This window comes from Cetorhinus maximus, chromosome 7 (genome assembly GCF_964194155.1).
Source record: "Cetorhinus maximus chromosome 7, sCetMax3.hap1.1, whole genome shotgun sequence".
In the NCBI taxonomy this organism is placed as follows: domain Eukaryota; kingdom Metazoa; phylum Chordata; class Chondrichthyes; order Lamniformes; family Cetorhinidae; genus Cetorhinus; species Cetorhinus maximus.
In genome coordinates, this window is record NC_135885.1 from 66,036,613 (window position 1) to 66,061,359 (window position 24,747).

The 24,747-nt window shown below is 44.9% G+C and overlaps 1 protein-coding gene across 2 annotated transcripts in view; it reads left to right on the plus strand.

Annotated features, from left to right (window-relative positions):
• The first annotated feature begins 1,903 nt into the window (after positions 1–1,903).
• The window catches only part of chst10 (carbohydrate sulfotransferase 10), an 87,732-nt gene continuing 64,888 nt past the window's right edge, over positions 1,904–24,747 (plus strand). For both annotated transcript variants that reach the window (XM_078545651.1, XM_078545648.1), the window contains exon 1: positions 1,904–2,053. The gene's annotated coding sequence lies outside the window, so the exon portion shown is untranslated. The remainder of the gene's footprint in view (positions 2,054–24,747) is intronic.

Genomic DNA, 24,747 nt, shown 5'->3' on the forward strand with positions numbered 1-24,747 from the left:
GTTGTTCTCCTTGGTGCAGAGGAGGCTATGGGTAGATTTGATTGAGATGTACAAAATTGTGAGGGGCCTGGAGAGAGTGGGTGGGAAGGGCCTATTTACTTTAGCAGAGAGGTCAGTGATTCGGGGACAAAGATTTAAAGTGATTGGTAGAAAGATTAGAGGGGAGATGAGGAAAACAGTTATCATCCATAGGTTTCTGGGGGTCTGGAACTCACTGACTGAAAAGGCATTAGAGGCAGGAACCCTCAACTCATTTAAAAAGTCTCTGGATATGTACCTACGTGCCATAACTTGCAGGGTTTACGGACTAAATACTGGAAAGTGGGATTAGGCTGGATGGCTCATTTTTCGGCCAGTGCAAACATGATGGGCCAAGTGGCTTCTTTCTGAGACAAAAACATTCTATGATTTTATGTAGGGTCATCAGCCGAGTTGCAACATAAAGAGCCACACCATCCTCATGATGTTCCATCACATCCATGGTCAAGAATAATGATTGACTTATTCAATGTTAGAGGTGATGGCTTCTTACTTGTTGTCGACTACTTCTCCAAATTTCCCTATAATTTTCCAACTGATGGATACACTGAGCATATCAATAGCAAACATAATGAGTGCCATTTTCAGTCTTTTGCAGTCCACCTGGAGGGTCCTGATGCTGTATTGCCAGACTGTGTCCACCAGCAGGATAAAAGCAAAATACCGCAGATGCTAGAACTCTGAACCTGAACCTGTTAAAAACTCTTTTTTTCCTCCACAGATGCTGTTAGACCTGAGTTTTTCCAGCATTATCTGTTTTTGTTCCATCAGGAGGACCTTGGCGCTGCAGTGAAGGACTGTGTCCACCAGGATGACCTTGGCACTGCAGTACCAGACAGTGTCCATCAGGAGGACCTTGGCGCTGCAATGCCAGACTGTGTCCATGAAGAGGACCTTGGCGCTGCAGTGCCAGACTGTGGCCACCTGGAGGACCTTGGCGCTGCAGTGCTGGTCTGTGTCCACTAGGAGGACCTTGGCACTGCAGTGCCAGACTGTGGCCACCTGGAGGACCTTGGCGCTGCAGTGCTGGTCTGTGTCCACTAGGAGGACCTTGGCACTGCAGTGCTGGACTGTGTCCACCAGAAGGACCTTGGCACTGCAGTGCCGGACTGTGTCCACCAGGAGGGCCTTGGCGCTGCAGTGCTGGATTATGTCCACCAGGAGGACCTTGGCGCTGCAGTGCTGGATTGTGTCCAGCAAGAGGACCTTGGTGCTGCAGTGCTGGATTGTGTCTACCAGGGGGACCTTGGCGCTGCAGTGCTAGACTGTGTCTACCTGGAGGACCTTGGCACTGCATTGCTGGATTGTGTCCAGCAGGAGGGCCTTGGCACTGCAGTGCTGGGTTGTGTCCACTAGGAGGACCTTGGCGCTGCAGTGCCGGACTGCGTCCACCAGAAGGACCTTGGCACTGCAGTGCCGAACTCTGTCCACCAGGTGGACCTTGGCGCTGCAGTGCCGGACTGTGTCCAGCAGGAGGACCTTGGCGCTGCAGTGCTGGATTGTGTCCACCAGGGGACCTTGGCGCTGCAGTAATAGACTGTGTCTAGCTGGAGGACCTTGGCACTGCAGTGCCGGACTGTCAACCAGGAGGATCTTGGCGCTGCAGTGCTGGATTACGTCCACCAGGAGGACCTTGGCGCTGCAGTGCTGGATTGTGTCCAGCAGGAGGGCCTTGGCGCTGCAGTGCTGGGTTGTGTCCACTAGGAGGACCTTGGCGCTGCAGTGCTGGATGTGTCCTGCAGGAGGACCTTGGCGCTGCAGTTCCGGGTTGTGTCCACTAGGAGGACCTTGGCGCTGCAGTGCTGGATTGTATCCAGCAGGAGGGCCTTGGCGCTGCAGTGCTGGGTTGTGTCCACTAGGAGGACCTTGGCGCTGCAGTGCTGGGCAGTTGGCGGTGAAGTTGTTGTGGTGGTGGTTGTCATGGACGGCCGGCTGGAAAGCGGTACTCGGCTCGGTTTTGTGGTGTTGGAGTAGACGGGTTGACGCAGCTTCTTTAGACCCGGGAGTTGAGCAGGTGGGTGAAAGGCGGCTTTGTGACTGGTGGCGCTGAGCAGTGCCGGACTGTGAGGTGTGGTTAAGGTCCGGGCCTGGGTCTGACTGAGGGAGGAGCCGGGGGTTTGCTGCTGTTGATCAGCATCCTCGGGCTCTCACTCCGGCTGCCACCTTGTTTCGGGCTGGGAGCGGAGAGTGAGGGCGCCAGGGCTGCCCCGTGGCCCCCCCTCCAAGTAAACGGACCGGCATCATTTAATTAAATGGGCGGGGAGCTGAGCGATGGATTTGGCCTCCTCACATGTTTCTGGCGATAAGTGAACAGGAGTGAAAGTGGGAGCGATTACAACCCAGTCATTTAATCAAAGATGTTTACGTGATTTCACACACAGAGTATCAGCTGGATATTGTGAGCAAGATTTAAGATTTACAAAACCTCCATCTCAGTTGTTGATACTTTAAATTTTTTATTTTCAATACCACTTGATGGAAGGACTTAGCATCCAGGCAAGGCAGAGCCTTTCTTATCTCGTGGAATTGAGCCCGGGGTTGGCAGCAGGAGTGCAGGAAGATGTGTTGATGGCAATTGGGAAGCAGAGTGCCTGAGAGTGGAGAAGTGAAAGGAGGCATGGCCATAGAAGAGAATCTAAGAGGGGTAAAGAGAAAACAAGTTAAAATAAAGAGTAAAAGTGGAATTAGTTTGATAGGCTTGGGTCCGGAAGAATTGCCAAATTCCCCACACAAATAGACATAAGGAGAGTGCAAGTTACATAGGTCTATTTACAGGAACGTGATAGTAAATCGGCAATATGCAGTAGATGGTGATAAGAGGAAATAGTCCCCAGCAGTGTTCCCTCTGAGCTCGGTGCCTGTGCGGCTGCACAACAATCCGTCAAATGTAAATAAAAGCTAAATACTGCGGATGCTGGAAATCTGAAGCAAAAACAGAAAATGCTGGAAAAACTCAGCAGGTCTAACAGCATCTGCGGGGAGAAAAAAAACAGTTAACGTTTCGAGACTTAATGACTCTTTAGAGCTTTCTGACTCTTCTGAAAACTATTGCGTTTTTCCAGCATTTTCTGTTTTTGAATCGGTCAAATGTTGTGTGCTCAGTTATTATAGCCGCGCCATCCTGAGGTTTAATGAGGTTTACTGCCATTCTAGCCCATGAGCAAAGAACTGGTGGAATTCCCCACGGCAAGAAATTAAGGGACGGGAGCCAAACCTGACATGATTAATTAGGTGGAATGAACATCCGCAATTCAGAAATTCATTCATGTCAGTTCCTTGAGCCTGAAGCTCTGTCAGCACTTGGTTTTCCTGCGGCTTTCTCGCTTGCCAACCCTTCCCCTCCTCGACCCCACCACTTGCCGCTTCTCCTTGACCCTCCCGTTTGCCGCTTCTCCCTCCTGCTTGCTGCTTCCCTACCCCCTGATGGCCGCTTTCCCCCCGAACCTCCCACTCGCAGCCCCTCTTGCTGCATCAGTCGTTTCCCTTCCCTCAAGTTCTCGTTCACAGCGAGGTTCGGGAGAGGGAAGCAGAGTGTGAGTTGGAGGCGGCAAGCGGGAGGGTCGAGGAGGGAAGCTGCAAGTCGAGAGAGGGGGTGAGCTGGGGTGATTCAGTGGCAGGAAGGAGGTAAGTTGAAAGAAAGAATTATGAAGAGTTAGTAAGAGGATTTCTGGGCTAGTTAATATCACTGATCTAGTCATTCTGTTGCAGTTGGGTTTTGTAGAATTATTAAAGGAAGATTGATCCCGAAGACAGTTGACACATTTAAAAACTCAAGGACATCTCTAACGAGTTTGTGAAAAGTTGGATTCGTAGCCCAGATATCCGATTAATAATGCAGAGGGTCTTGTGAGGTTAACTCATGTGACACTAAACCATGCATAGTCCCCAGGTTACATATGTTTGCATGCTAGACACAGTTTATTTTTAAAAGGGTCAACTGGATTATTACTTCACAATTCATAGATTTTTTTAAATCTAAAAAACGCTGTTGGTGGAATGAATCGCACTACTTCCCAAAAACTACCATAAAACATGTGATTCCAGACTCTCAACAATGTGGTTGACTTTTAAATGCCCTCTGAACAAGGGCAATTAGGAACGGGTAATAAATGCTGGCCTAGCCTGCAATGCCCACATCCCATGAATGAATAATAAAAGTCATCTCCTAGGAAGAATTCTCTCTTCACAATGTTCTCTTCTGTTTTCAGATGAAAGAGTAAGAAAGCGTAAGTTTATTAGTTACTAAACGTAAGAAAAAAAAGTAATAACAATATAACACATGTCGGAGATTAATCACACCGAGGCATCATTTCGTACGTAGAAACCCCATTTATTACTTGTGCATAAGGGAGATAGCACAATGAGAGCTACTGTACAGTCTTGTAGCAGAATACACGCAGATTTGTTAAAAGCATTTTTACAGCCAATCAGTAAGTTTTGCAACAAACCTATCCATTTATTTGCATAAGTTAACTGACCAATCCATGTTCCAGTAAATTTCCATTTTCCTCACAACAGATGTTTGGTTACGCAGTTGCTTATCACAACCCTGATTACATTCGGCCTGAGAAAGAACAAAATGGAATGTCTCAGGGCTCATCCTACAACTGTGGTCAGACAAGATTGTATTCTTCTCAAGGTTGTAGTATTTTACTCTTAGGCCTAGGCATACAATCAACTTCTCATTAACCCTTCCAGCACCAAATGGGCTCCCTGCAGTTGCCTAGGCCACCACACTTCCCCCCCCCGCCTTTTGTCCTAAAAGGACAATCCAATGCCCTTAGCCAAGTTCTATGTATCCTAGTCGCCGGGCTTCACCCTCAGTGGGGTCCTGATTCCTGAGGAGTGGGAGGGAATAGATAGCTGGCTTGCCACCAGGACTCTGGAGGTTCTGTAGTCGGCAGACAGAGCGGATGCAACAGAGGACGAGCTGGACAACAACATACAGAACAATGAGTACGGCAAGACCTATGACAAGGTATTTGAGGAGGGTTTTAAAAAAGCCCCCATACCACCCGCTGATATTAGGGAGCCACCCCTACCAGTCAAAGGATTTTTCCTGGGCAACTGCATGGAGGAGGCGCACCTGGTCCTGAATGAAATGTACATCAGTCTCAATCCTCTGGTCCTGTTTCATTAATAGCCGTACAGACTCCCCCCTGCGCTGCTAGCAGGAAGTCTAGGGCCATACGGTTCTGGAGGACAACCTTGGAAAGGGACTTAGTTTCCAACTGCAGACTCTGAATGGCGTCAACAGTCTTATTCTCAATAAGTTCCATTGTAGCGGAGATATTAATAGTGGCCTTTTCCAGCTCTGAGGCCCCTAGACCGGGGATGAGGGCCCAGACCAACTTGTGGAATCTGGTGTTACGGGTAACAAGTAGGTTCCAGGTCGATTGTTTATGATGCCTCACAGGCCCTAGATGGTTGTGGAGAGAGTTGATGGTAAGGCGCTCGACCCCAACGGCCTCAGGGACAATATAGCCAATGGTGCAGGTGCCTGCCCAATCGACAGGGTGGGTTTTGTATGCCTTGTTTCCGCAAAGCCAAAATGAGCCATTGCGGACAAGGGTAGGGTACCAATAAGTGGAATTTTGGCAAAAGTTAAGCCACTTCCAGACGAGAGAAGAATTCGTCTGGGCATACCAGTGGATGTGGCAGGTCTGACTGAGCTGCAACGCTCGCAGGGCCAGCAAGCCCGTGCAACCGGACTGATTTCTGTAATTGCAAGGCCCAGATTCTTCAGTGTAGTAGCCATTAGAGGTCCAAGTGGAGGTGGAATTTTTTGAGGTGAGATTGTACGATCATTGGCAATCACACCTACTCACGTTAAAGTATGTGAGATTAGCCACAGATCTCGGGACCTGCAAAAGACATACCGTCTCATTTACCTTGAACTCCCAGAAGGCGGTCATAGGACCAGACTGGCTGTGGAACTGAAGTCGACCCTCCCAGTAGTCATAATCAGCAAGGTAGGCACAGAACCCACTGGCAACTCACCCACCCGAGTACTACCCTTGGTATAATTTCTCCTGATGCATAGCCAGGCCGGCCCCTTAACAACCACAAAGGTGGGCTCCCGTCTCCAAATGGGCGTTCAATGAATGAGGGCCCCTGTATTACCTAGGGACCATGTGGAATCTGAGGGGAAAGCCAAAAAATGCATCTCTGAGGAGAAGAGGTTAATGGGAAAATGAATACAAATCCAACATTTAGTTGATTGACTTGCAAGGCGACGGCCTGCATTCGTTGAACCACAGAATTGGTAGTCCATGCCCCCGCAAGGACCGTGCAGGACAGGATCGAGATCAGAGTCCACATTCTGACGGCTCAGTCAAGGTTCCTGCTCAAGCACTTCCGTCCGAGGTCAGCGTCCGCTTGATGTGCGAGACGTGGATCCACAAAGGCCGACCTCCCACCTTCACGGCCGTATGGGTGGTGAGCAGGACTTGGAAAGGTCCTTCCCATCGAGGTTCCAAACAGTTCTTTCTCCTGAAGGTCTTAACCAGGACTAGGTCCCTGGGCTGGTATTGATGGCAGTCTTCAATAGTGGGCTTTTTCTGAGCTTCTACTACCTGTATATGCAAGCTTTTGAGAGAATTAGTAAGCGCTATACAGTATGTAATCATTCCCTCATTCATAGCGTGGATGTCCATTTCCCTAGCAGACAAAGGTGGGGCCACCGGAAGGCGCATGGGACGTCCCATTACAACTTCATAAGGGGAAAGGGAGGTGGTACGGTTAGGGTGAGAGCGCATAGTCATGAGCGCCAAGGGTAGAATTTCAGACCATTTCAAACCGGTTTCTTCACATAATTTAGCTAGTTTGTCTTTCCACCACCCCAGTAGACTGGGTGTGGTATGGGCAGGAAAGGTGATGTTTGCATTGTAAGGCCTTCAGCAGTTCCTTTATCACTTTAGCGATAAAATGAGGCCCATTATCACCTGATAAAATCTCTGGTATCCAAAACCTGGATATGTATTCATGCAACAACAATTTTGCAACAATAATAGCATCATTTCATCGCGTGGGATACGCCTCCACCCATCGCGAAATACTATAACCAAAACATAATTATATCCCATACATTTAGGCATTTGTATAAAGTCCATTTGTAGGTGTACAAACGAGCCCCATGGCCGGGGTCCTGTACCAGCAGTCACTGTGGGCGCCTTGCCTGGGTTATGTTGTTGACAAAGCAGACATTGTGAAGCTATTTTAGCTGCCATGGCGAAAAATTCAGGCGCAAACCACATATGCTGTGCCATTCTGTTCATCCCCCTTTTGCCCGCATGGGTAAATGAATGTAACAAGCGGGCAATCCAAGGCAGGAGTGAAGCTGGGGCAACTGCACGGCCATCAGAAGAAATCCAGAGTCCATCAGAGCGTTTTGCGCATGATGCTTGAGTCCAACTGTGTTGTTCATGGGTAGATGCCTGCGACTGCAAGTGAATAAGATCAGTTAGACTAGCTATAGGAGAAGGGGTTGCAGCCTGATAACAAAGGGGAACCACAGACCCACTGAGACCGACCACGGGCGGCACGGTCAGCCCCATCATTACCTTGAAAAACAAAATCATTGCCCTGTGTATGGGCAGAGCATTTAATAACAACAAGGGAGGAGAGGAGCTGGATAGCCGTTAAAAGATTAGTGATGAGCTGCCCATGGCGGATGGGGGTTCCTGCTGATGTGAGGAATCCCCGGAGTTTCCAAGGTTGCCCAAAGTCATGTGTCACGCCGAAAGTGTATCAAGAGTCGGTATAGATATTGGCCGATTGTTTGGCAGCAAATATGCAGGCTCGTATAAGAGCGAAAAGTTCAGCGGCCTGGGCAGAGCAGGACGGCGGGAGACGAGATGCTTCAATAACAGAGTAAGAGTCACAAATAGCATAGCCGGTAAGTAAATCGCTGCTTGGTGATCGAGTAGAGGAGCCATCGACAAAAAGAATGAGGTCGGGATTTAAGAGAGGATGATCCTGCAGATCTGGACGAGGTAGGGTGGAGTGCTGGACAATAGTGGAGCAATCATGAGACTCGCTGTCTTCCTCTGCGGGTAACAGGGTAGCAGGGTTGAGAGTAGTGCATCGTACAATAGTCAATGAGGGATCCCCTAAAAGAGCTGTCTCATAGTGGGTGACGCGGGCAGCAGTAAGGTGTTGGGTAGCCGAACGGTTAAGGAGATCCGCGACTGTGTGGGGAACATGCAGAACAACAGGGTACCCAAGGGTAAGGGACTGGGCGGCGACGACAGCAAGGACCGCAATGGATCGAATACAGGAGGGATAACTGCGCGCAACAGGATCTAAGTGAGTACTGTAGTAAGCAACCGGTCGCTGGGCATCTCCATGGGACTGGGTAAGTACCCCCTGTGAAAAGCCGCAACGTTCGTGAACATAAGGGTGAAAAGGTTTAGTATAATCTGGAAGGCCGAGGGCGGGGGCTGAAATAAGGGCTGTCTTGAGAGCCACAAAAGCGGCTTGGGAGTCCGACTCCCAAGCGAGGTCCTCAGGGGCAGAAGGGAGGGCAAGATCCTGCAAGGGCGTAGTGAGTTCCGCATAATTAGGGAACCACTGCCGACAATACCCTGACATGCCAAGAAAATGAGTCAGATCCAATTTTGGCGTGGGTGAGGGAGATAATGCTGTCGACACGGCGTTTGGATAGGAGGCGAGTGGGGCCGTCAAGAACGTGGCCCAAGTACTCAGCATGGGATCGGCAAAATTGTAACTTTTCACGGGAAGCCTTATGGCCCTTACGGGCTAAGGCTTTCAAGAGGGTGAGGGAGTTGTCGAGACAAGTCTGCTCAGACGGAGAGCAAAGAAGCAAGTCATTGACGTACTGGAGGAGAATAGAACCCCTGGGAAAGGAGACATTGGCAAGATCAGCCTGAAGGGCACAGGAGAAAATGGTCGGGCTCTCCGTATACCCCTGGGGCAACCGGGTCCATGTATACTGAGTACCGTAAAAGGTGAAAGCAAAGAGAAACTGAGAGTCATGGTGTATGGGTATGGAGAAAAAGACTCCACAGAGGTCAACAACAGTATAACAAGTGGAGTTAGGAGGAACACAGGTAAGTATGGTAGCCGGGTTGGCCACCACTGGATAGGCCAGGATCACACAAGCGTTTACCGCCCGCAAGTCCTGGACAAAACACCAGGTATCCTTGCCTGGCTTCTGCGTAGGGAGTATAGGAGTGTTGCAGGGGCTAACGGTGGGAACAACAACACCGCAGTTCAGAAGGTCTTGGAGGACAGGCTTTATGCCTTCCATCGCTTCGGGATTAAGAGGGTATTGAGCTTTCCGAGGGAGGGGTTTAGAGGGATCCAAACGCACCTGAAAGGGTTCTGCTGATAATACTCGACCAACATCATTAGGACCCTTTGCCCACAAGGTATCGGGGATAGTTATCAAGGTAACCAGTGGTTACACTGCCTAGAGCATGGTGCTGAAAATAGGCAGGATACTCAAGGGGTATAGAGGGAAAAAATTGGATGGCCTGATCATAGATATTCAGGTAGCCGCCCATCAATTCCACAGATGATTGGGGATCCGTGCACTGAAGGCGGTACACCATAGGACCAAGGTCCCTGGCCTGATATCCAGCGGAGACACAGAGGGTAACATGAGGCGCAACATCCCGGGCATGAAAAAGTGGTTGGGCAGCTGGAGGAAGGGACATGGAACCAGCAACCCCTTCAGGTCCGACGCAAAGGGAAGATATAGAAAGAACATAGCACTCACCCAAATGGCCTGTTACCTCACGGGCATACTGGTGATCCGAGCAGGCAGAGTAGCGAGCTGTACAGTGAAGATCCCGAAGCCAGTGTTGCAGGGCCGGGTGGATGGCTATCATGGCGGAAACACAGTGGTTGGTCAGAAGCCGGAGTAGCCTCGTTTATCGGATAAATCACAAAGTCCAAAATTACACCACCAAACATGAAGATGACGCGAAGCATCTTCCTGTGGAAGGCCGATGACTGTGGAGTAAGTAGACTCGGGAACTTGAAGAGTGATAGAATTATTAGAGCAGTCTAAAGTGCAACCAAGTTTGCAGAGGAGATCACGACCCAAAAGATTGACCGGGACGTCAGCCCCAAGGAGGAATCGATGGAATCCTTTTCTTCCATTCAGGTCAAAGGGCACTTGTTCAGAAACTGGCAGCGAAAGCGGTTGTCCCGAGACCCCAACAATGGAAATCAAATCCCTAGAGGGGATGACATCAGGAGCCTCGACAGGCTGAAGGGTAGAATTAGTCGCTCCAGTTTCGATAAGGAAATTCAAGAGATGGCCATTAACAGACAAAGGGATAGTGGATTCCTCAACGGTAATAAGAGGTAAAAGGGTGTGGCAACTCTATTGTGTCGTACCCCCAAATGGATTAGCTACCGAGTAGGGGATCGGCTGAGAGGCAGGGGCTGGTTCCTGCTGAGGTGCCGCTTGTGGGGGAGCTGCAGGGGACCGAGGGCAGTCTCGGGCCCAATGACCCCCCTGGCCACAGTTGAAACAATTTGAGCGGCCACCCCCTTTTGGTCCCGCCTTGCAGCCTCTTCCTCTCCCTCGTCGTCGATTCCCCTGGGTGCCCTGTTGCCAATTAGGCTGCCACATATTCTGAGGCCACATAACAGATTGGGGCTGGCAATTGTAAAAGTTGGGCAATTGAGGGGCTGCGTAAAATATAGGGGCCGGTGCCAATCAACTATGTCAGGGAAAGCCTTCCGCAAGGCCACACAAATGCGCTGCCAGAGTTGTGTCTCCTGACCCGACTTCTCTACCTCCCTTAAAACATATGCTAAGAGCTCAATTCTATCCCGATTAAAAGCTCTCTCCCTTACCTTGGGTCCACTTAACCCATTCAGAAACATGTTGGACACTTTCAGGTCCATAATAATATAAGCATTTGGGGTTCCCTTTGAAGGGGGAACCTGGGGTTTCTTTGATGCCATATTACCCATTCTCTATCTAATAACTAAGAAAGGCCAGTCCTTGGCGGGTCCCCGACCCGCAAACCACTTTCATCAATCAGCCCACTCACGCTCGAGGGTTCCCGGACCCCGAGCCGCAATCACGCACACACACACTCAGTACCAACTCTAGGGGCTACCGACCCCGAGTATATCCTAGCCAGAGTGGTCCCGGACTGCAACAAATTAATCTCCTAAATACTTAAATAGATGACTTACCCTAAGAGTCAGCCACAGGCAGGCGAAGACAGTTCGCGGGTCAATGAACCCCAGAAGCCCAAATCGGGCTGCCGCAGACTGAAGAGTCCTTGAACCGCGAGGTCCTAACGCTGGCGCTCCGTGGCCCAACCCTAGGGGTTAGTCATCTCGGTGGGACCTCCAAGAAACTGTCGGAGATTAATCACACCGAGGCATCATTTCGTACGTAAGAAACCCCATTTATTACTTGTGCACAAGGGAGATAGCACAATGAGAGCTACTGTACAGTCTTGTAGCAGAATACACGCAGATTTGTTAAAAGCATTTTTACAGCCAATCAGTAAGTTTTGCAACAAACCTATCCATTTATTTGCATAAGTTAACTGACCAATCCATGTTCCAGTAAATTTCCATTTTCCTCACAACAGATGTTTGGTTACGCAGTAGCTTATCACAACCCTGATTACATTCGGCCTGAGAAAGAACAAAATGGAATGTCTCAGGGCTCATCCTACAACTGTGGTCAGACAAGATTGTATTCTTCTCAAGGTTGTAGTATTTTTCTCTTAGGCCTAGGCGTACGATCAACTTCTCATTAACCCTTCCAGCACCAAATGGGGTCCCTGCAGTTTCCTAGGCCACCCCACACATAGATTAGAATTGAGAAATTGAGTCAAAAAATAAAAGTTAAAAAGATATATAAATCAGTCCTTTGGCTTGTCTGTGGGGAGTAGATGGTGAAACACTGCGGCAGTTAAATTGGGGTGAGTCTGGTAGCGCTGACTTTGGTGGTTGCGCATTTGGGTTGGAAATTATTGGTCTGCAGGCTAGCTGAAAGGAGTTGTCCTGTTTCCTTTTCAACTGTGGCTTTGCTGACTTATGACTTGCTTCTGCCAATCAGAGGGAAAGAGTTTTTTTTCACCTCCAAGCTCAGGGATGCCCAGCTGGCGTTCTTCAACTGTGACCTTCACAGCACATAACACACCAGAATAGAACACCAGACTAGCACACCAAACTAGGGTTGCAGTTGGCTTTTTTTAAACCCCTTGTGTATTCCTGGAAGGGAAAGAACAAACATGTCTTTCGCCCAGATCTGTTTTCTTTTCAACTTAGTTCATGTTCCCAGCCTGGGCTATAACTCAACAGGAGGTGGTTTTGGCTGAGATGGTAATCATTTTCCATAATCTCTGCAACCACAGGCGATTACAGTTCAGTTTGCATTGAATCTTTTCCTTTGAAGTGCCTCTGTCTGAAGGAGGCTGTGTCACACCTTTTATGTGTGACATTCCGTTCTCTCTGAACTAGTTGGTCAAGTAATCCACATAGGAATTTTCCAGAAAGTGGATACCTTACAGTCTCAGCCAGCTTTTGCTTGTATGTCCTTTTTTAAAAAAAAACATGCCTTACTTAAAAGTTCAATATGTCCATAAGTCATTCAGGTATAGGATCCATGGTCATGACAGTATCCATTTAATTTACAGGACAGTGTCTCTCTACCCTTCACCTTCTAGTTCACAAGAGCCAACCTCTTTCTAAATTCAGAGACACTTTACCTCAGCCTGATTATATTTTTTGATTTGAAGAAATAACTGAGCTATTTTCCTCACTATTCATAGCAGTTTTAAGTAAATACTCATTATGCTGAAAAAATAAAAGTTGCCTTTTCTATATTTTCTATCAATTTAAAAGGCAAGCCTCCTTGGCTGTTTCAGCCTGTCAAATTGAAACAAAAGATCCTTATCTGTCAAATAATTAAAATAGAAGCTACAATATAAAAACTAACAAATATCTCTCATGCATGGTAATGTAGTGGTTATAGTCCTAAACTTAAAACCTAGAGGTTGTGAGTTCAAATGCCACCATGTAACATTTAAATTCAGTAAATCTGGTAATTTGTGGACTAGCATGTTACTGTGTCAATGGCTGGGAGTTGTATTCTTTCTTTTACTCCCACACCTATGATAACTTTCTAAAATTATATATTGTATATATTTGTTTTTATTTCTACTGGTGGTGCACATCCATGCAGTATCTTGATATTGGTGCACGTAACAAAATTCATTCAACACATGGATGGAAAAAAATTAGAGGGAACATTGGTCCAGAGTTACAATCAGGAGTCCCGTAGTGGAATAAAGACAACTTAGGAAGGGTGGATCAGCATGAAGCATCAACGAGGTGTTGTTCGAGTTTGGAGACAGGTGAAGCGAGTGAAGTCCAGTAGCATTTTGAGTATAGAGTATGGGAGGACGCACTGATGGAAGTATGTTTGTAGGAATGAAGATTCAGGAGATGTATAGACCCAGTTGCAGAACAGGAAGATGAAGGCCAAGTTGGAGGACACCATAAAATGCAAAATCAGCAGAGTGTTGCTCTTCTGATATTCTGACTAGAAACTGACCGCAGCTGAAAAACTAGTCAAGTGAGGAGCCACACACAGCTCAGTTTATCCATCTAATTGTAGCCAGAGAATCACCTGCAATGGCTTCTCTTCTCACTCCTGCACCATTAGCTCAGGACCCCTTTCACACCCCTTCCTCACCCACTCCAATATGCGGATCTATCCTTAGCCCCCTCCTATTTCTCATCTACATGCTGCTCCTTGGTGAACTCATCTGTAAACACAATATCATTTCCTACATATGCTGACAACACTGAGTTCTACCTCACTACCACCTTTGTTAATCGCTACCTCTACATTGTCAGACTGCTGTAATGGTGCAACAGAAAATTCCTCCATTTAAATATTGCGAAAACCAAAGCCATTATCTTCAGTCGCAGCGACAAACTCTGTTTGCTAGCTACCAACTTGAACCCTGTCCCTGGCAAGTGTTTGAGATTGAGCCAGACTGTTTACAACTTTGGTGTCATATTTAATCCCGAAATGAGCTTCCAATCATGTCCACGTGATCACTCAGGCCTCCTATTTTCACCGCGGTAGCATCACCGACTCTCTCCCTGTCTTGGCTCATCTGCTGCTGATACCCTCATCCATGCATTTGTTATCTCCACACTTGACAATTCCAAAGCACTCCTGACTGGCCTTTCATATTCTACTCTCCATAAACTTGAAGCCATCCAAAGCTCTGTTGCTTATGTTCTAATTCGCGCCAAGTCCCATTCATCTATCACCCCTGTGGTTGCTGACCTACATTGGCTGCCAATTAGGCAATGCCTTGCTTTTAAAATTGTCAGCCTTATTTTCAAATCCTTCCATGGTCTTAGTTCCCCCCAGCTCTATAAACACCTCCAGTTTCACAACCCTCCAAGATATCCACATTTCTATAATTCTGACATCAGTAGCATCCCTGATTTTAATTGTTCCACCGTTGGTGACTGTGCCTTCAACTGCCTTGGCTCAAACTCTGGAATTCCCTTCCTAAACTTCTCTAACTTTCTACCTCTCTCTTCCTTTAGAATGCTCTTTAAAACCTACCTCTTTGACCAAGCTTTGGATCATCTGCTCGAATATCCTTATATGGCTCAGTTTCAAATTTTTGCTTTATAATGTACCTGTGAAGTATCTTGGAACTTTTTACTGTGTTAGAGATGCTATATAAATAATAGTTGTTGTTGGGATCTTTTATATTCATCTTGTTTTAATGTCTTATCTGAAAGCCATTACCTCCAACAGTGCAGCACTTCCTCACTGCTGCACTCTGTGTGTCAGCCTAGCATTATACACCCGGGTCCCTGGGGTGAGACTTGAGCCCATAACCTTCCAAACCAGAGGGAAAATGTTTCCCATGAACCAAGGTTAAAATTTACCTTAAGAAGTCTTATATTGTATAAATCAATACTGGACGAGCAGCACAAACTCATGAGTGATATGAGTTTTTAAAACGATAATCTGTTCTCTACACTGCTGTGGATATAAGCGAGCAATATTGAAAACCTGAGAGTTTAAGAAATATGTGTATTTATTGTGATTAGGTTGCATAGGCTATACTTTGGGTTTATTTTGTTCCCTCTTGTCATAGTAAATGTAGCAAATTTAGTTTTTTCATTAAAATGTAACCAGTTTTATATTGGTTTCCAATTGGAAAGTTTAAAAATTATTGACAGATCACAAAATTCACAATTATGTGTATTCAAAGATTTTCAATCTGTGATTTAGTACAGATTATCAGGTTTACTAAAATATATCTTTATGTAAAAACTCAAAGTTTTAATATGAATCATTTTAGTTAAACAAGGAAAACCATTATATCATTTAATAGATATGTGTGCAGTCCAGGACGTGAGTGAAAAATTAAGCCCTGGTTCACCAGATGCAGTAATAGGTTGAAAAAGTCACTGTTCATAGAAGAAATTAGTAAAGCATTCATACATCATGATTGTAGTATGAACTCCCAACTCCCCACCCTTATAAATTTCAAGGGAAGGTGATATGATATGAAGGTGGTATGGCCATCCCACAAATGGAAAAAAGCATATACTTCGCTTTCAAAATTCAGCTTTCTGTTCCATAATAAAATAACATTATTTCAACTTTCTTATTGTTACTGCCTGTAAGGAAATACCTATCTCTTCACATTTTCAATTTATAAATGATTCTAGAAATGTGCTGCAACAATAAGTGGTCAATTGTGCCTTTTACCTGCTATTCTAACACTGTACCACACTTCTACCCTTTTCCTAGGTGTTGGAGGCCATAAAACTCTGTTCCCTAGCTACCGACTCCATACCTCTCCCTTGCAACTGCCTGAGCCTGAACCAGATTGCTGGCAACCTTGGTATCATATGTGACCCTGAGATGAGCTTCTGACCACACATCTGTGCCATTTCTTAAGACCACCTTTTTCTGACTCTGCCTATCAGCTGCTAAAGCCTTCATCCATGCTTCTAGACTTGACTATTACAATACACTCCTGGCCAGCCTCTTATACTCGACCCATCATAAACTTGAGGTCGTCCAAGCACTACTGCCTGTGTCCTTAGTCACATCAAGACTACACCCACCAGCCCTGTGCTTGCTGACCTGCATTGGCTCCTGGTCAAGCAATGCATAATTTTAAAATTCTTATCCTAATTTTCAAATTCCTCCATGGCCTCAGGCCTACCTGTCTCTGTGATCTCCTCCAGCCTCACAACCCTGTAAATTGCTTCGCTCCTCTAATTCTGGACTCAAGCATTTCCGATTTTAATTGCTCCACTATTGGTGTCCGAGCCTTTACTGCCTCTGGAGTATCCTCCCCAAAATTCTTGCCTCCCTATCTTGCTTAAAGATGCCCCTTAAAAATTATCTCTTTAACCAAGCTTTCGATCATCTGCCTAATAAAAAAGGAGAGTAGCTAAAATAGACATTGATCTCTTAGAGGCAGAGAGAGAAGTTATCACAAGGAACAAGGAAATGGCAGAGATGTTGACTAGATATTTTATGTCTCTCTTCACAGTAGAAGATACAAATTGCATACCAGAAAAAGAGGATAACCTAGGGACAAATAGGAGTGAAAAGCTTTAGGTAATTAATATCAGCAGAGGGAAAGTATTAGAGAAACCTAAAGAACTAAAAGCCAACAAATCCGCAGGATCTGATGGTATATGTCCTATGGTTCGAAAAGAGTTAATTGCAGAGATAGTGGATGCACTGGTTATAATCTCCCAAAATTCCCTTGATTCTACAATTGGTCCCAACAGATTGGAAGTTAGCAAATATAACTCTGCTAGTTAAGAAGGAAGAAGGAGAGAAAACAGGAAACTACAGGCCAGATAGCCTGATGGCAGTTGTCATGAAAATACCGGAAGCTATTATTAGGAAAGTCTTAGCAATGCACTTGGAAAGTCAACATGGTTTTATGAAAGGGAAGGGTGTTTGACAAATTTATTAAAGTTTTTTTGAGGACGTGACTAGTAGGGTGGTTAAGGGGTGGGGAGGGTAGGAACCAGAAGATGTTGTATTTTTGGATTTCTAAAAGGCATCCAATAAGGTACCGCACATAACACTAATACGCAAGATAATGGCGCATGGAGTTGGAGGTAATAGTACAGATAGAGGATTGGGTAAAGCACAGGAAGCAGAGAATAGAGATAAATGGGGCATTTTCAACTTGGCAGGCTATAACTAGTGGATTTGATTGGTTAGGACTGAGATGAGCAACTTCTTCACTCGGTTTTGAATCTTTGGAATTCTGTATCCAGAGGGTGTGGATATTCCATTGTTGAGTATATTTAAGGCTGCGATAGACAAATTTTTGGAGTCTCAGTGAATCAAGGGATGTGGGACTGGGCAGAAAAATGGAGTTGAGGCAGAATAACCATGATCATACTGAATGACAAAACAGACTCAAGGGCAGTATGGTTTGCTCCTGCTCCTATTGCTTATGTTCTTAATATCTCCTTATGTGGATCAGTGTTAAATCCTGCCATATAATGCTCCTGTGTAATGCCTTAGGACGTTTTATTCTGTTAAAGGTGCAATACAAGTACAAATTGTTGTAGGTTGTGAAGTAGCTACTGAAAAAGCCTTGTAGCCACAGTCTGCCAACATTGGAGGAGTCTAAACAAGTGGATGAGGTGCCATTTAATTGGACTGCTTTGGTCCTGAATGCCTGAAGGTTTTTTGCATCTTTTTGCAGATGTATCATAAGAACGTAAGACGTAGAAGCAGAAGTAGGCCATTCGGCCCATTGAGTCTGCCATGCCATTCAGTGAGATCATGGCTGATTTGATAATCCTCAACTCCACTTTCCTGCCTTTTCCCCATAGCCCTTGATTCCCTGACTGATTAAAAATCTGTCTATCTCAGCCTTGAATATACTTAACAACCCAGCCTCTACGGTAAAGAATTCCACAGATTCATCACCCTCTGAGAGAAGAAATTTCTCCTCATCTCTGTCTTAAATGGGCAACCCCTTATTCTGAGATTATGCCCTCTGTTCCTAGGCTCTCCCAGCCGCTCAGCATCCACCTTGTCAAGCCCCCTAAGAATCTTATATGTTTCAATAAGGTCGCCTCCCACTCTTCTAAACTCCTCATAAGAAAATCCCTCCATACCCAGGATCAACCTAGTGAACCTTCTCTGGACTGCCTCCAATGCCAGTATATCTTTCCTTAGAAAAGGGGACTAAAACTAAACTTGGCAATAGTACATTCACTTCCCTTATCCAAGTCATTAATATGTATTGTAAATAATTGTGGCCCTAGCACTGATCCCTGTGGCACTCCACTAGTTACAGGTTGCCATCCCGAAAATGCCCCCCTTATCCCAAATCTTTGTCTTCTATTAATTAGCCAATCCTCTATCCGTGCTAATGTACTACCCACAACACCATGGGCTCTTATCTTTTTAAGTAGTCTTATGTGCAGTACCTTATCGAATGCCTTTTGGAAATCCAAAAATATCACATCTGCTTCCCCTTTATCGATCCTGCTTGTTACCTCCTCAAAGAATTTTAATAGATTTGTTAGGCATGATTTCCCCTTCATGAAGCCATGCTGACTCTGTTTGATTATATTGTGCAATTCTAAATGCTCTGCTATTACATTCTTTATAATAGACTCTAACATTTTCCCAATGATGGATGTTAAGCTAACTGGCCTATAGTTACCTGTTTTTTATCCCCTTCCCTTTTTGAATCTATCTATCTGAGCAAGGGGGGAGCTTCCATCACACTGGTGACTTGTGCTTTCTAGGTGGCAGAGAGACTTTGGGGAGTCGGGAAGTGAGCCATTTTTCTCAGGATATGCAGCCTCTGTCCTGATGCGCTCTAGCAGCGATGGCGTTTAAGTGAACTTCTGGTCGATGGTGTGTGCCACAATGTTGTTGATGGGGGACTAAGAGATAATAATGCCCTTGAATGTCATGAGAAAGTGGTTAGACTCTCTCCTTGGAGAAAGTCATTTCTTGGCATTTGTGTGGCACAATTGTTTCTTTGCCCAAGTCTGGTGCTTCATTATCTGAGGAATTACAAATGGAGCTGAGCAGTGTGCAATGATAATCAACTAGCCCCCTCCCCTGACCTTATGATGAAGCCTCTGATGCTGTGCTGAGAAGCTTCTGCAGTGATCGCCTAGGGCTTAAATGATTGGTCTTCAACAACCTACAAAATGACCCCAGCCACTGGAGTGTGTTCCGCCAAATCACCATTGACTTCAACTTTACTACTGCACTGATGTAAAGGACAGTTTTGTACCTCACCTCTGAAATCCAGCTCGTCCCCATGTTTGCACCAAACATTGTTCTTGCAACACTCTGCTCATTCTTACAATACTCTCTTTGAATAAGTATGTGCCATACAATATTTGAGTCATTTGGACAAAGTCTAATTGCCTTCTAAAGCAAATCTTTCAGCATTCAGAAGGCTAGAGGTATTTCAGATTGTCACTGATATTGTCTATATTCGACTGATGATGGAATTTGTAGCTGATGTATTAACATCAGTGAGCAGATTATTGAAACGAAAGGAAGAAAGACTTGCATTTATATAGTGCCTTTCGTGACATCCAGACATCTCAAAGTGCTTAAAACCAATGAAGTACTTTTGAAGTGGAGTAACTGTTGTAATCCATGAAACACGACAGCCAATTTGTGCACAGTAAGCTTTTGCAAGCAGCAGTGTGGTAATGACCATATAATCTGTTTTTGTGGTGCTGATTGAGGAATAAATGTTGGCCAAAACACTGGGGATAATTCCCCTACTCTTCTTCAAAATAGTGCCACGGGAACTTTTACATCCATCTGAGAGGGCATATGTGGCTTTGGTTTAATGTCACATCCGAAAGACGACACCTCCGACAGTGCAGCACTCCCTCAGTGCTGCATTGGAGTGTCAGCCTTGATGTGCTCAAGTCCTGGAACGAGACTTGAACCCAGAACCTTCTGATTTAAAGATAAGACTGCTACCAACAGTGCCCCAGCTGACATACAATTGGTGCTTAGGTGTTGTTTGATTGCACTTTTAATGACTATTTTCATCATTTGGCTGATAATTGGAATTAAGTTGATAGGCTGATAATTGGTCAGGTTGCATTTGTCCTTTTTCAGGACAGAGCATGCCTGAATTTCCTGCATTTTCGGGTGGATGCCAATGTTGTGGTTATATTTGCATAGCTTGCGTAGGAGCGCAGTTACTTCTGGAGCAGACATGACTATAACACGTTATCTGGGCCCTTAGCCGTTGTTATGTTCAGAGCACTCAGCACTGATGTCAGTGGAGTGAATCGAATTGGTAACTGGTATATGTGACTGTGGAGACTTTAGAAAGAAGTCAAGATAGACCATCCACTCAGCTCAGTGGTAGCACTCTAGCTTCTGAGGAGGAGTGGGTTCAATGGAGACTTGATACATTGGTTCACCTGTGCAGTATTGAGGGATCACTGCACTCTCAGAGGTATCAGCTTTCAGATTAAATGCTAAACCATGGCCTCATCTGACCTCTCAGGTGGAAGTAAAAAAAATCTCATGGTACTATTGGGAGTTCTTTAAATAGCCTGAATAATACTTATCTATCAACCAACATCCCTAAAACACCTGGTCATAATCACATTGTTATTTGTAGGACCTTGCTTTGTGCAAATTGGCTACCCTGCATCCTATATTACAAATAACTACACTTTGAAAGAACTTCATTTTTTGTAAAGCACTTTGGGACACCATGAAAGGTGCTATATAAATACAAGCTTTTTTTTCACTTCTGGGTGAAGATGGCTGCAAATGCTTCAGGCTTTCTCCTGCACTCAACTGCTAAACTCCACCATCATTGATAATGGCAATGTTCATGAAAGTTCTTCTTGCCATTGGTTGCTTAATTGCTCCCCTCCATTATCAAACTGCTAAATGTTTCTAATGTTTTTGGCTACACAATTTAACCATATCTCAAAGCTAAACTTTGAGTCCATACTTTCCATTTTAGTAGGACCATGAGGGCACACACTGCTCATTCTTTCATTAGTCCTTTCACATGAATAGGTGGTGTTATACATTAGAGTCATTGAGACAAAGTCATCCAGTTGCCTCAAAAGCAAGTAATAAATCCATATACTTTTCTCTTGGGAAAGCATTGTTATCTAGCTTTGAAAGCAATGAAACCATGATCACATTATGAAAAGTTAGATACAATCAAGTAAGTCATTTGGCACAAGGTGGGAAAACTACATGAGAGGGGGGGAAGAAAGAACTTATATATAGCATTATCATGTTCTCAGCATGTGCCAAAGCACTTTGCAGCCAATTAATTACTTTTAAAGTGCAGCCGTTGAGCTTTATAGGCCAATCCAGCAATCAATTTGTGCACAGCAAGAGTTTGTAAGAAGCAGTGAGATAAATAGCCAGATATTTATTTTGATGGCAATGGTTGAGGGATAATTTTGGCCAAGACACCAAGAAAATTCCCCTGCTCTTTGTTGAATAGGATCTTTTACATCACAGGAACGCCACACCTGAAAGGCACTACCTCCAACAATAGCCCAGATTTTGCTCTCAGCAGCAAAGGAGCAAGCAACATTGACTGTTCGCCTTGCTAACAGCTACCCACAAAATTTCTTCTAGTTTGGTGTCTTTGCCAGCACAACGCCTTCTACTGGGGATCTATGAGTGTGGTATGCAGGGCAAGCAGCAGCAATACTCTTCAACCAATCAGATTGAAATATCCTCACTGGGACACAGAGTCCAAACCAGAAGTATAAAACAAGAAATATAAATTAGATTTAAATGATGTTGTTCTGAAGATGTGCTATATAAAATATTAAGTTATAATGTTATCGGTGGAACACACATATATATTGAACTTTTTTGAAAAGAACACTTTTCCTCAGCAAAGGACACTGGCTTAAAGCAGCTACTATGTTATATTTGCAAAGGGCACAAGGTGCTTTTATGGAGACAGTCTCTACAGAGCTGTCAGAGAGAGGTCATGTGATCTAGCTCTTGGGTGAAAAGATACTGGATTTTGTATTGTCAGAGAGACTGCCACAGGGGCAATACCCCATCTCTCTTCTGAAACCTCTGTTATCAAAGCTGAGTTTTGATTTGAAAAACCCACCTCATTGCTGCAAACCTTCTTAAAAAGTTCTTAAAGCAGAATTCCAAATCAACCGGCTATGACTGCAGACCGCCTGCTCCACTATGGAAAGGGACCCTTCAGCTGTAAACAAGCATCTGGACGCTCCATGAATATTTTTGTTTCTGACTTTACTTGTATTTTGCCAATATGAAATACCTGAAACTCTGCAAAATTTTACTTTTTTGCATGCTTGTGAGAGGGGTGGGGTGGGAAGATTGTGTGTTTTTGCATTAGTGGGTAGTTGGACATATTTGTACATGTTAGGCAATGGAGATAGTTTATGTAAGTTATATTTGTATTTTTGAATGTTAGGAATGAGTTTTAGCTGTAATTTTTAAGTTTAATTTGTATTCCTGTATCTGTGTTAAGAAAAGGTCAAATTGAGTTTTAGTTTCACTTTTAAAAGGTGCCTGCATTTCTAATGAGGCTCTTAGGACTGTTGCAGCTTAGGTAAACAAACAAGGGTGGAAGAATTGGGCTGTTGCCTAGCAACAAGGGTCCAGGGAGGCTGGTCCCTGCCACAGACACACACACACAAACTAGAAACAGCAGTTTGTTTTGGGAGTTGTTCGAATTTGGTTGGTTTGAAGACAGCTGTCAAGCAGAAGCAACCTAGAAGGGGCAGATAGCCCATCCCAAGCTAAAGTTGGTTGAAAGTAACTACCAGGAAAGACTGGAGCAAAGGGGGCAGATACCGAGTCCCAAGCTAAAGAAAAACCCCAAGAATCCAGGGGAGTGGAACAGGGGACAGCCCCAAGACAAACCTATAGTCAAAGGGAGGACAGAAACCTCGAAAAGGTCCTGGGGCAGGGAGGAAGGCTCCAAGCTTCAGATTTATAGAGACAAAAGCTGCAGATAGCAGATTTAAAGTGAGAATAACTTACAATAGGCAAGAAGGTCCAAAGAGACAACTGAAGGTCTGTAGCTCTTGCTGTGGGCATGTGAAGCAGTGGTACTGTTGTTGACAGCTGAGTCGGTGAGAGACAGTGCGTGGAAGACAGCTCAAATGCATGTGGTGACCCAGGGAAGAGGAACATCAGAAGGAGAGTTAGAAACCCTGGAGGTGAACCCTTGTGGAAGGCGTCTGAGAGAAAGTGTCAGTTTGGGAGAAGATTCCAAAGCAAGTTCTTGGAGAGTGGAAATTGGAAACCCTCATGTGAAAGACAGAGTTCAGTGAGACTGATTGGCTCACGGTGTGACAAGTATCTTGGGGGAGTTGAGGAGAGATCCATAGCATCTGCTTGAGGTGGCACCTGTCACTTGGTTTCGGAATGTGGTGTGTCTGACCACAGGCTGCTTAATGGTATGTGGACTGTATACTAACTGAACATTAAAGCATAATATAGCTTTTGTAACTTGTGCTATCCTTACAAATCTGTATATATCTGTAAAGGTATAGTTGTGGGTGAAGGAGTATTGTAATATAGTTCATCTTTTCTTGTTGAATAAATGTTTTATTCTTTTGTTAAAAGTTCATTAGCTGACTCCTGTGACTTTACTCAGCAGCTACTCTCCACGTATCTACACAAACAAATAAAAGTTGGGATCTATCAAGCTGGGTTCTACTCTGGGATCAAGCTTGTCCAAGGGTAACCTCAGCTGGGATCATCGTAGTACATTTTAAACTTTTTAAAATAATTTCTGCACCTTTACCTTAGTAAGTTTTAGCAATAAAACTAAATCTTTATTCGTTAACTTAAGGAACCTGACTGGCTTGTTTCTTGCACTGAACCACACACTGTTAAATATACATTAAATTTGCAATATTATCTCCCTTTTAAATTCAAACTCTGTTATAACCAACTCAGGAGTAGGACAAAGAAAGGAGTCATTTTACCCCTGCTAACCTGGTTATAGCAAATGTTTGGGCGCTTATGCCTGGCATTTGAACCCATAGGCAAATGAGTGTAATTGGATGTGGAAATTAATTAATTCCTAGACATAATTTAAAAACACCAGTACTGTCGTCTTGTGTACTAGAATGAGCCCATACTAACCAAAATGCCCATTTTTGAGGCTAGTGTGTTTTTAGAACAGAGTGAAATAACCTGGAATAGATTAAAGGCATTGTCCATTGACAAATTGAAAAGTGTGGCTAGGTGATTGGAGTTAGAATTTCGACTGAAAGCAAGGAAACAAGAAATTCAAAAACTAATGGCCAGCAATCGTGAAATTGAATTGGAAGAGCTAGAGAAAGGCGTAGAACCAGAAACAGACAAGCTAGTTTTAGCAAAAATATATTTGGAACAGAAGAGGCTAATGGTAGAATTTTAGGAGAGGGGAAAAAGGAAAGAGAAGGGCAGGAGAGGGAGAAAGGAAAGAGAGGAGCAGGAGAGGGGAGAAGGAAAGAGAGGGGCAGGAGAGGGGAGAAGGAAAGAGAGGGGCAGGAATGAAGGGAAGAAAAAGAATTTCAATTAAAACAACTTGAACCAAGAGAGGAGACTTTCTCTGAACCCAGGGAAATTACCAATAGGGAGAGACCTGCTCCCAACTTAGAGCCAAGTGCAGAGCTGTTTAAATTTGCCCAAGTAACCCCAAAACCAGA